The sequence below is a fragment of the Schistosoma haematobium genome, chromosome 5 (genome assembly GCF_000699445.3).
Source record: "Schistosoma haematobium chromosome 5, whole genome shotgun sequence".
Classification (NCBI taxonomy): domain Eukaryota; kingdom Metazoa; phylum Platyhelminthes; class Trematoda; order Strigeidida; family Schistosomatidae; genus Schistosoma; species Schistosoma haematobium.
Window position 1 is genome coordinate 6,128,317 of NC_067200.1, and position 13,268 is coordinate 6,141,584.

The 13,268-nt window shown below is 33.4% G+C and overlaps 1 protein-coding gene across 1 annotated transcript in view; it reads right to left on the reverse strand.

The window, feature by feature from the left end:
* Positions 1-4,527, reverse strand: part of PKD2_2 (TRP-like ion channel Pkd2) — a 56,834-nt gene extending 52,307 nt beyond the window's left edge. Inside the window, exon 1 of the mRNA XM_051217371.1 lies at positions 4,413-4,527. The gene's annotated coding sequence lies outside the window, so the exon portion shown is untranslated. The remainder of the gene's footprint in view (positions 1-4,412) is intronic.
* Between the last annotated feature and the right edge of the window lie 8,741 nt (positions 4,528-13,268).

The window sequence follows — 13,268 nt, forward strand, 5'->3', positions numbered from 1 at the left end:
AATCGGAATAACAATAACAATAGAAGAATGATGAAGTATATGTAAAGGACAATTCAAAGTAAATATACAAATGATGTATTCAATGAATAATTGGTAAGACTATAATTCATGGACGACCTTTTACCGACGTCGAAGTGACTTTCAGAGTGGACACCTACAGATTAGAACTAAATGATGGTTATAAAGCAATTAGAATTCTCATTTACAGTTGATGGTTAAGGTTAAGAATTAGATTTAAGGTTTTCATCACGAATTGACATCAGCTATAATGTCAAAAGTCTATTTAGCCAAATGTATGGATGAGTTTTACGCCAAAATTTGTTACTCCTTATCTTATATCTGATTGGTTCATCCATAAATTATAGTCTTGCCGACCCTGTGAACGATAATACTAAAGAGTATACAACCTCATAGTCAATAACCAACGGTTGAAATGTTCTAATTTCAGTTAACTTAGTACTTTATTATATCATCTTCATTAACTGTCATCAGTGAGAATTAACTCATGCCTTATTCAATTACACTCATTGATTATAAGTTCACAGAAGAATTTAGTGTGTGGATGATTATCATTGTTAGTAGAATATAAAACGGGTATCATGTCTGAAGGGAACCTATTCGTTCAGTTCAGATAGTTTGTTCAATAAATCTTTGTCTTCATTAATTTCAAGAATGATTACTGAACTGTTGTGTAAACGAGAATGCCAGAATCTCTTACTAAAATCTGAGAAGTATACAGTAAATACTTCATTTGTAAAATATATTCACCAATTGTGTCAAACTTTGTTGCTATTTCGTTTTCATACCAATCACTTTCGGTTATCGTTCTCTTCTCAACGATTTTCCTAACCTTCTAGCGCCAGGCATTTCACATTTGATTGGTCATACATACTACTTATGTCTGTCAACATCAGTAAAACACACCACACTGTTACTAAGTAGTAATAGAAAAGTCTAACATTTTGTTATTTCTACCTTAATATGACAAATTAATAGAAAAACGAGACAAAGATTTGGTGACTAGTGTAAACTTGAAAATCTTGTGTTTTAGTTGAGTTTATTAGGGGAACATTAGTATGTGTTATAGAAAAAGCTAATACGTGTGCAAATATGATCTGCTATCCATAGAACTCAAGTAACAAGGTTATCAACTTACCAATTTTCATAGATTACTTCGTGGATCGATTGTAAACTGGGGGTCACTGAATAGAATTTTCATCTTAGTATGAGGCACCTAAACAGTGAACTTTCATGATTTCTCTATTGAGGATCGAAGTCAGGACTTTCGGTCTCGTGTACTAGCTCGTTACCTTTAAATCCTTGGTGGGGTCGTGGATGCTTTTTACTGAGGTGCCCTATACTAGGACGAGATGGCTGATTTTCAGTTCATGTTTAACTAAGATTAATGCATGATATTATCTAGGAAAATTCAATAATCTTCACAAATCTTCATGAACAAAACTATTTTCAATACAGTGGAATAAAAGTCTTAAACAGAGTAGTATTAAAGGGAAGCGGTAAAGAGGAAGGTCAAAGAACACATCACGTTGGGAAGTAAAAGCAGATATGGAAAGGATGAATAATAACTGGAAAAAACTTGAAAGGATTTTCCTGGACACTGTTGGATGGAGAAGGCTGATGGGGGTAACAGGCGTAAGTAAGTAGTCAAGTAAGTACATGATTCTTCTACTTAGGATTTCCATGTTCTTTAAACTGAATTCATGTTTATCAACGTCCTCATTCCGTCTTATGAAAAAAGTAAATCATTTTCTGTACATTTAGATGATGGACTTTAGAAAAATGTCCTTCATTTATCGTTTCTAGTGTATCGTTAATTTCTATTCATTCGATTGCTGTTTTGTAAGTAAAATTTCATTATATCTTTCAATCTGTATAAAATATAGTAGAACCATTAAGTAGATTAGTGTGTTTCACTTCAAACATTAATCTTGTCATTAGTTAATGATAACAAGGATCCATGCGAGACCATCATTGAAAATCTGGAAGCAATGGACGGCCCTTTCGTCCCAGTATAAGACTCTTCAGTTGCAGTGCGCATCTACGATCCCACACTTGAGATTCAAGTCAAGAACTCTCGGTTCATTCATGATATCAATTTGAACTCAAAAATCTCAACAACCCTATACTGATAATAACGATTTTGTTAGTCACGGGGAATTAAATAAGGACTTTTGAAATTTGTAAGGAAAAAAGACAATTCGTTCAATAGGTCTCATTTCCCCCTGAAGTTAATGTACACATAACATGTGCTTTATGTTTTTGTAAACAACATTTTCAATACATAATATATTTTATAGTTGAATTCGCAGATCAATTAAAGTTAGACCACCATGGAAAACCTAAAAGCACCGGACGGTCGATTCGTATTAATATGGTACTCCTCAGAAGTGCACATCCACGATCGCGCGCACGGGATTCAAATTCATGATCCTAGAAATTAACACTGCCGGGTTCGAGTCACTTTGGTGCGGGATCGTGAATGCACACTGCTGAAGAATCTCATACTAGGACAAAACAGCCATCCAGTACTTTTAGGTTTTCCATGGTGATCTAACTTTAACCGACTCATGAATTCAACCATAAATATATTACAATCTACACAAAACCCTCTTTCAGATAATATATTGTATGAGTTATTTGGTATTGGGTACTATAATTCAGCAGTTGATATGTATTGGACATTTTCCTATACTTTATCAAAGATTTTAGTCATAATGTCAGAAGAACTACTCAGTTTAGATGCTTGATATTTAATCTTAATCTGAACAAATTTTATGTTGAAAGCTTAAAGAGTAAAAGTACTGATACCATTCATTTAAATACTCTTATTCTTAGGACAAGCCTGTTAATCTCCATTTGTAACTGGATTCGTTTAAAAAATTCCATTTATTTCACAAGAAATTACTGATATATAAAAGGTTTGTAAAGGTAATTTCATCATGGACTATCTTTACCTTGACAACCAATGAAAACCGAGATGAACTTAACATCTGTCACGAAGCAATTGTACAGTGCTTTTATTAGGAAGTTGAAAAATTATCGATTTAATACCAAAACTGATAGTACTACTACTACTACTACTGTGGTGTGTGCTACTTATATGGACATAAGTAGTATATGATGTTAGTCGTGAACGGAAGGTCTGGCAGCAGAGAGACAATAGGATCAAACAGTAAAGAATGGAAACAGAATGCAATTTGTATGAAAATGAAAGAACAATGAAGTCTGAGTCATTTTGAGACAATTGGTGAACATTTTGCAAATTACGTATTTACTTTATGATTGTTTGATTTTATTAACAAGTCCTGTAATTTTGTGTCGAATACATTCGATTGTCCCCACTGGTATTCTTCTTCACTATACTACTATTAGCAACAATCTATCTGATCCAATAAGATTGACTTAATATAGTTAAACATTCACAGTATTGAAGAGTTGTCTTATACTTCGATCTGGCAAAATAAGTCATTCTCTCTAACTGCTTTTTTGTGCTACTGAATCAGTGATTCATGTATCATTCAAAGATCTAATTAAGATCGTCTATTATTTACCAACCTGACCCTTCTAGCCCATACTTAAGAAAAAATACAGATGAAGACAACTAGTGTAGTAGCAGCCACTGTATCAGTGGGCCTCAACATAAACGAATAAAAAAGTAACATCCAAAAATACAAAACATAAAACACAATCACACTTGATGAAGAAGCTCTGCAAGTGATGGAAACATTCACGTAACTAGACAGTATCATCGATGAACAAGGAGGATTGGATGTAGACGTGATTGAGAGGATTGGCCAAGCTAGGAATGAATTCTTACAGTTGAAGAACATATGCAACTCAAATCAAAACTGTCAACCAATATCAAAATCACAATCTTCAATACGAATATTAAGACAATGTTACAGTATGGAGCTGAAACATGGAGAACTGTTACAGTCATCATCAAAAATGCAGAAGTATTTATAAATAATTATCTATGCAAAATACTGAACATCCGTTAATTGGATACTATGATCAACAGCCTACTGTGGGAGTTAACAAATCAGTTTCCATCTGAAGAGAAAATCAGGATAATACTCTGGAGGTGGGTAGAACGTACATCGTGGGTACCATCTGACTGCATCACGAGACAAGCACTAACTTGGAACCCAGAAAGGGAATGGAAAAGATGAAGGCCAAAGAACACACTACGTCTAGAATTGAAAGGAGATATGAAAAGAATGAATAGCAACTAGAAAGGATGGTTAAGAACAGAGTTAGATAGAGAGTGCTGATGGGTAACCTATACTTCTTCACGAGAGGTACCAAGCGTTAATAAGTAAGTAAATAAGTAATTATTTATCACATTACAAACATAAAATAATTAAATTAAATTTCCAATAAAAACTTACTATTTGATGTGAATAGATTTTATGAATCAAATGAAATCGTCAAGAAGGTTATGAATGTTTATAAAAAGGAACCAAGATTCTAATTATGTAAGATGAAACTTGAACATTGGTAACCAATTAACCAATAGAAATTCAAGAGAGAATATGTCCTTCAATCTCCCCTATTTAAAAAGAAAATAATAGTCATGAAGTGACAGAATAGAATAATGAAACTAGTTTCTCTTCTATATATATACACACATATATACATATATAACTATTAAATGGAGGCTGATTGATAATAATAATAATAATAATACATGACAACGGCTACCACATAAACAGTAATACATAACAATAGTTGCTATGGTGAGTATTTCTTCTCAATGGAATTCAATATAAGAATGAATATATTTTATAACAATTCCATTGAAGAAAAAGAATAAGAAAAACAGGTCATTGATGTGTGCAAATATGAAAGTGTATAGATGTGTAAATTATCTTGAATAGTGAATTATTATTTGAGAAATAATTTTGAATTACAACTTGTGTCAATTACAAGCAATAACATTAAACTATTACTCTTAATGTTAGTATAGAGGTTGTGGAGATTATTAAATTTTTTTTATTGAGATTATGAACCAATTAATGTTAGACTATCATAGAAAACTTGAAAGCACTGGATGGCTGTTTCGTCCTATTGTGGGACTTCTCAGTGAATAGTGTACATCTACAATCCCGTTCGGGGAATTCGAACTTAGGGCTTTCAGTCTCGTTAGATACTGACTCAAAACAAATCAGCATTCATCTGAATAGGAAGTTAAGAAAAGACGATGGAAGTGAATGGGATACACATTGAGGAAATCATCAAACTGCATCAAGAAGTAAACATTAACATGGAATCCCGAAAAAGAACTGAAAAAAAGGAGGTCAAAGAACACAATACGTCAAGAATTGAAAGGAGACATGAAAAAGAGTGAGTAGCAACTGAAAAGAACTAGAAAGAATTAATAAGGACAGAATTGGGTGGAAAGTGTTGATGGGTGGCTTATTCTCCTCCATGAGGAGTAACATGTGTAATCAAGTGAATAATAATCTGACAAAAATTAAAAAAATATTTCTATCTAAATGTGATGATTGATAAATGTCAATTATCAGAAGGGGTTTTATGCAGATTTTAGAAATTCCACTGATTGAAATCATGAGTCCATTGAACTTAGACCACCATGGAAAACCTGGAAGCACTGGACGGTCGTTTCGTCCTAGTATGGGACTCCTAAGCAGTGCGCATCCACGACCCTGCCCCCCGCGAGGCTTGAACTCAGGACCTACCAATCTCGCTCCAGGCGCTTAACCAACTAGACCACCGAGCCGGCATCCAACGGTGTTAATTTCTTACTTCAACCAATCCACGAAGTTGCGCCACCGTACACCAACTGATATAGATTAACACAGAAGTGTATTGATCGGTTAATACTCTCAAAAAAAAGTCAACAATTTTCACAATCTCATACTGATAATAACCATGTACTCATTAGTGACTAGATTTGTGATGGAATTCTCGGAATTCTAGTGAGAAACCGTGACCAGTGGAACTAATCTTTGTTAGGTAGAGATAGGTATAGACCTTGGACAAAAACAGATGAACTCACAATTTCGTGGATTAGTTGAAATAGGACATTAACACCGCTGAACACCGGCAGGCTCAGTGGTCTAGAGGTCAAGCATTCGTGTGCTAGACCGGAGGTCCTGGGTTCGCCTCCTGTGTACGGGGTCGTGGATGCACACTGTTGAGGAGTTCAAGTGTCATTCAGTACTTCTAGGTTTCCAATGATGGTCTAACACTGGTCAATTCATGCTCTCAACTATATTTTCCATAACCTCATACTGATATTTTAATACTAATAAAACTAAATAAAGATTGAATAATCTGATTTCTGGTTTATCTTCAAACAGAATAACTTTGTTCCTATACTACACAGTGTAAATTTACAACATTATCAATAGAATCCGATGAATACTGAAATAAAACTAGATAAACATTTCATTGATCAATTCTATCTTGTAACCAATCAGTATCTCTTAGTTACAATGCATTATCCAATTTAAATATGTTCTGAATAATTATAGAAAATAAAATCCCACCCAATAAAATACTATCTGACCTATAAAAGCCTAATCTAAACAATGAATTAGACAAAGAATATCAGGTGATTGATTTTGATTTTAATTCCTATGGAAACTGAGAATGCAGCGAAACAAAAATAATACATTAACTTTTAAACAATTAGAATCAAACTGTATGGAAATAATATCTCCTGAAGAAATATTGGATTTTGAACAGATTATTATTATTATTATTATTATTATTATTATTATTATTATTATTATTATTATTATTATTATTATTATTATTATTATTAATCTATATGGATTTAAGTGTGACGGTGTTGGAAAACCTTTTGTATTAAAATTTAACCTACTGATAAAGTTTGTCAGTAGCACAACTAGTAGAACAAAAATAACCAGGATTACTTAGGTCAACAAGCGTCACAAATGAAAGTAAACAGTTATCTATAAATTTCAATCACATTTTATTAAAGAGTAACTATAATTAAAATAAATCTATATGAGTTGTTGAATCGATGAATAAGTGGTAAATAGTAAGCAGTTGTAGATTTAGATCATGAATCAATTGATGTTAGACTACCATTGAAAACCTAGAAGCAGTGGACGGCCGTTTCATCCTATTATGGGACACATCGACGATGCCATCTCACGGGATTTGGGACTAAAACTTTCGGTCTGGTGTACTGCTGAGAAGTCACTTAATAGAAGGAACCTGCCATCCAGTGCTTTCAGGTTTTCAATGATGGTTTAACATTAATCGATTCATGATCTCAATCAAAAAGAATAAGTGATACTCTGATCACTATAAAACTCTGTGGACATTAATAAATATATATTGAATTGAAATCACTAAGACAGAACGAAAAGGATAAAATTGTGTTACAATTATCATTATCTAATCATCCATATTGAGTATGTAATTAAAGATTGTAGATGTTTCACTCTGAAGTTTATCTATGTCAGTGACTTTTATTACCGTCTTTTGACGAACGTTGAAACTGTCGTCCACTAGCTAGTGTTCTCAAGGTTACGTACTACAGAAAACTATGGGTATACTTTCAGGGTTGATGTGATATAATAATAAGTGGGTTAATTCCGTTTTTCTCCTCTTATTTGGATTTGGTTATGGCCAGTATAAAATTATTATTCTTAAGGCATGATTTAAAATCATATAAGTCAGGACTTTGAAAAGTATTACTATGTGGAGTACAATTTCTGTTTGATTACGTAACTTATGGTAACAAATAGACAGATAAACATGAATAGATTAAGAAATATATATTCTATGATAATATATTTACTTTTATAAGGGTAACAGGGGGTTTAAAATTCTTTATTAGTACAACGAAAGTCTTCTGAAGATATTCAAAAATCTAATACACTTACAAGTAATAAGAGGCATTCCTTTATATCCGGTATGTTTGCCTGTAGCCCACTTGGTGTTAATGAAGGTACAAAGCCTAAGTAAAGTAGAGGGATTGAGAGTAGAGTTAGTAAACTCACCTTATAAAGTGGAATTCCATCAAGAAAACTTAACTTGAAGAAATCAATAACATTATACCTTGGGAGTTGAAGGGTTTACAAATGTAAGAGTTGTAATAACTGATTGCAAAGGTCGATGTTCATAGAAAGCCACAAAGCCAGCATTTTTTTTAACAGTCTCATTTCTAATTTAACTGTCGTTTTAGTAAATTACTACTGAAGAAATAAAACAGTATTAGGTCATCACTGAACTTCATATACACAAGAATTCCTGGACAACTCATTTATCAGAAAATCATTTTTTGTGTATTTTGCTAATTTCAAAGTAGAATGAACTACTTAACATAAGAACATAATACTCATTATGTTGAATCCCTTATGCCAATGATCACATCGTAACTTGGCTAACAGAATTTGACCTAGACTAAGAACTAAACAAACACGAACTTGAAATGAATAACTTAATGATGACGTGATATTGAGTGATACTGATTCGTATTCCATAAGGAACATCAATTCCCCAAAGATTTTTTAGAGTTTACCACACGTAATGACCTTAATTATTACACCATTAAAAAACTGTTTTATCATAATGTGTCAGTACTCTACAGAGCTCAAATTCGACTATACCAGGGATCGAAATGAGAACATCCAGTTGCCTTGGTGAGCAAACGACCTTGAAATCAATTATTTGGAACCTAAAGATTTATGCTTCTAACTTCAGTCAACCCCAATATATTGTATGGTCGATCGTCTTTCAATAGCCTCACCTTAATTTGTTTAAACATCATTAAAAATAGCTGTCTCATTTAATCTGTTATAGCATCAATGATATTTAATAGATTAGTTTATTGGAAATCAATCATAAAATTATTGATTAATTCTTTATTATAATCGAATATCTTTATTAATTACCTATAAATCGATCGATTATTATTGTTGTTTCAAGAACTCGATCATTTAAATTTGTTATTCATTAGAGATAAGTATCTAGTGAGTAGTAAGTAATTGTGTAATTATATTCTGTTCTATATTCACTTCTATATTGAAATACCCAACTTGTTACATAACGACGATAAATTGAAATCTTCATTTACATATATGCATCTGTGTATTTATCCATTTCAAAATGAATGATGATACTACAAATGGTCAACGTGATCAATTAATGAATATAGTTCATTCCAATATAAATGTACATCAATAGGTCAGAACATACATAAAGGAAAAAGCAACACCTGCAAATACAACACACAGAACATCAAAACAATCACACTTGATGGAAAAGCTCTGCAAGTGATGGAAACATTCACGTAACTAGACAGTATCATCGATGAACAAGGAGGATTGGATGTAGACGTGATTGAGAGGATTGGCCAAGCTAGGAATGAATTCCTACAGTTGAAGAACATATTCAACTCAAATCAAAACTGTCAACCAATATCAAAATCACAATCTTCAATACGAATATTAAGACAATGTTACAGTATGGAGCTGAAACATGGAGAACTGTTACAGTCATCATCAAAAATGCAGAAGTATTTATAAATAATTATCTATGCAAAATACTGAACATCCGTTAATTGGATACTATGATCAACAGCCTACTGTGGGAGAGAATAAATTAACTTCCATCTGAAGAGGAAATTTAGGAAAGACGTTGGAAGTGGATAAAGCAGACATTGAGGAAATCATCTGATTGCAACACGAGGCAAGCCGTAACTTGGAATCTTGAAGGGGAACTGAAAAGACAAAGGTTAAAGAACACACTACGTCTAGAATTGAAAGGAGATATGAAAAGGATGAATAGCAAGTGGAAAGAACTGGAAAAGATTATTGAGGACAGAGTTGGATAAAGAATGTTGGTGGGTGGCATATGCTTCTTCATGAGGGGTAACAGGAGTGATCAAGTGAACGTAAACGTTGAACTTAAAAAAATTTTATTTTTCAAAATTAATTTTTATCTAGTTCTACATTAATTTCATCGTTAATATTTTAAATGAAATATTACTATCCTACTTATATTATTTAAATAAGTAGTCAATTGAATTAATAATAAATAAATTTATTGAAATTGACACCTTTAACATATGATATTTTACATAAGGTAAGTAGATGAAATATTTGTTTGAAAAGTATTATAGTTTATTTGTATCATAAGGGCTTTTTGCGGATATTATAGTAATTTTAATAGTTGAGTTCATGAGTCAATTGAAGCTAGACCACAATGGAAAACCTGGAAGCACTGGACGGCATTTTCCTCCTATTATAGGACTTCTCAGCATGGAGCATCCAAGCGTTCGCTCGAGAGGCCGATAGGTCCTGAGTTTGAATCTCCTGTGGCGGGAACGTGGATGCGTACTACGGAGGGGTCTCACAATAAGATGAAACGGTTTTTCATGGTTGTCTAGCTTCAATCGACTCATGATCTCAACTGTTTGTTAAATCGAACAAATATATTTTATCGTGTACATTCATCTTTGATTAAGAGTAATGAGTAATTACCATTCAAAATAAACTGATTAAAATCGACAACGTCCAAGACTTCAATACAGGTGAATGTTGGTCCAGATTTTAAAGCAAGCAAGCAAAATTACATACATTCATAATAAAATACGGGATAATGTAATCAACTTCACTTTTGTATTGTATATTTGAGTCTTGCTATTGATGTGTTGAGACTGCAGTTGATCATTCTCTCTTATTGACATATGTCCATCCTGTACGGATCACCTTGATATTGCCTTAATACACAAGCATTCTAAAGAAAGATGGATAGTGGCTAGTAGTGGAATTCAGGACCCACGTTTCGTCCTATTTGGGACTCGTCAGGTGGATGTACTTGAATGCCAAAGTTGATGTTCACTATGAGACTGATTAATTGTAATCCCAAACGTCAATGGAAAGATTGCACGGACTAGCGGCCATCTGGACTCAGTAGCTAGTTGGATAAGGCGATGGCGTTTAAAGCGAAAGACAGTTGGTTTGAGTCCCGTAGTGAATATCAATTCTGGGATGTAGGCACATCCGGTTGACATGTCTCGAATAGAACGAAACACGCTAGCCAATATCCGTCTTTTCTTAAAAAGCTTGTGACTTAAGGCTATATCGAGGAAATCCGCACAGGATGCACGTATGCCATCATGAGACTGATCAACTGCAGTTCTAAATAACAATGGGAAGCTACAAGTAAACAACATCAAGTGAATATAAGTTATGCTTAAAATAGCTAAACATTTCTTGATAATATCACACTAGAAATTTCTAATCTATCACTACAAGGTTGTGGAGATTGTTGAGTTTAGATTAATATCATGAATGAATCAATGTTAGACCATCATTGAAAAAAAGAAAGCACTAGAAGTCTGTTTCGTCCTAGATTGGGAATCCTCAGTGGCAATGCCCATCCACGATCCTACATGAGGGACTAATTTATCAGTCAAATCATTAAATTCATTCTCATCGACTAACAGTATCAGTGGCAATAACTTGTCAGTTTATTTTCTAACTTATTTTTCTGCAATTAGAAAGTTTCGGTAGAATATTTGAGGACAAATGAGTAATAGAACATGAATAGTTGTTTTTGATAACTTATAACTGACAAAATATTAAAGGGAGATGATAATTTATGGATGACCTTTGAGCGGTACTAAGGTGACCTTGAGAACCTGTGTGTGAGGAATAAAGACTATGATCTACAGTTGATGGTTTCTAGTTAGCATTTTTTAGCGAGTTAGTTTTCTACGGGGTAAGATCGCTAATCCCATGCCCGACTTTCCTCCTTTATCCGGGGTTGGGACCGGAGGGGCTCCAGGCGGAGTTACAATTGATGGTTAGGAATAGGAATTTAGATTTGAGGTTAACTTTATGATCTGACATTCGCTAAAATGCTAAAACGCAACCTATCAAAATGGATGAATGAGTTTTGAAACAAAATCCAAGATCTATTATCTTAAATGTGATTGGTTCGTCCATAAATTATAGTCTCGCCGTGGGTCATTGATACACACTATACAGGAGTCATACTATGACGAAAACGGTTGATCATTGCTTCCCGGCTTTCAATAATGGTTAAACTAAGATCAATTCATTATTTAAACTGTGAAATTAGAAATTTTGGTGCCGTAGTTGTTGTGATAACAACAAACGACATTAAAAATAATTATTAAACATAAATATCATGTAAACTAGAGAATACAAATAGGTGATAAATCTTCTGATTGAACGCTTTATACGGTCTCCTAAGCTCTTCTAGTAACCCACAGGTTAAATATAAACTTGAATACAAGAGAAAAGGTGCAAAATATAGAAAGAACATTTCAGATAACGTGAGGCTTCTGAAAAGTTGTGAAACTCTACTAAGTATAGTAGCAGGACAGGTATTCAGAAATACGACATGTGACTTTTCACTTTTTAGATGTTTCTGGCAAAACTTCTATTTAATGCTGAATAGATAAGATGTTTCCCATTGTTTTGAGGTATCCTTCTGGTTTATTTTTCGAGGAATTTTCTGGGTCTCTTGAACAATAGGTAATTAAAGATCTTTGAAAAATATATCACGGAAAAGAGTGTAAGTCACAATGAAGAGGCAAAATTGGAACTAAGAATGAAACGACTCTAATATGGACTAAAATATCTTTTTTTAGTATATTTGAATCTATGCCAATTACTTCAGCTACATAGTTTAAGTAATTCTGAGCATTTCGGTAAATCACAAGGAACTTGATATATGGGTGAAAACGCGTCTTCAATTTTTATATTATGTCATTAGTCAATGAAGTCTGAAAGAATACCACTGCTATTCTTTTTCTCTCTTTGAGTCAGTACTCACTGGCTAATCTCCATGTTATAACTTGCGAACCTACGTGCCCTGTTTATTGTATAACGCAACGATACCGCCAATTAGAGAACAGTGAATTATCGATCGGACCAATGACAATAAAAACCCTTGCGAGCAGTCTATAGTCCTTATCGGTCCTGCTTCCTGCCTAGCCCAGCCAGTTAAAACCAGAACACCAATCTCAGCCTCTGCAATATGAATCATTTACTTCAAACATACTCGGTTTATATATCAACCAGACAGACCACAACGTACCGTAAAATATGAAACAACATTTGTACAATATTTGGCCAAAAGTGGCTGTGAATGAGGGAGATAGTAATTGATAGACTGAGCATAACTCAAGAATGGTAAATCGTATAATAATAGTTCATAGATCAAAATGATGCTCATAATAAGAGGGACATGAATATGAATAGTTTAGT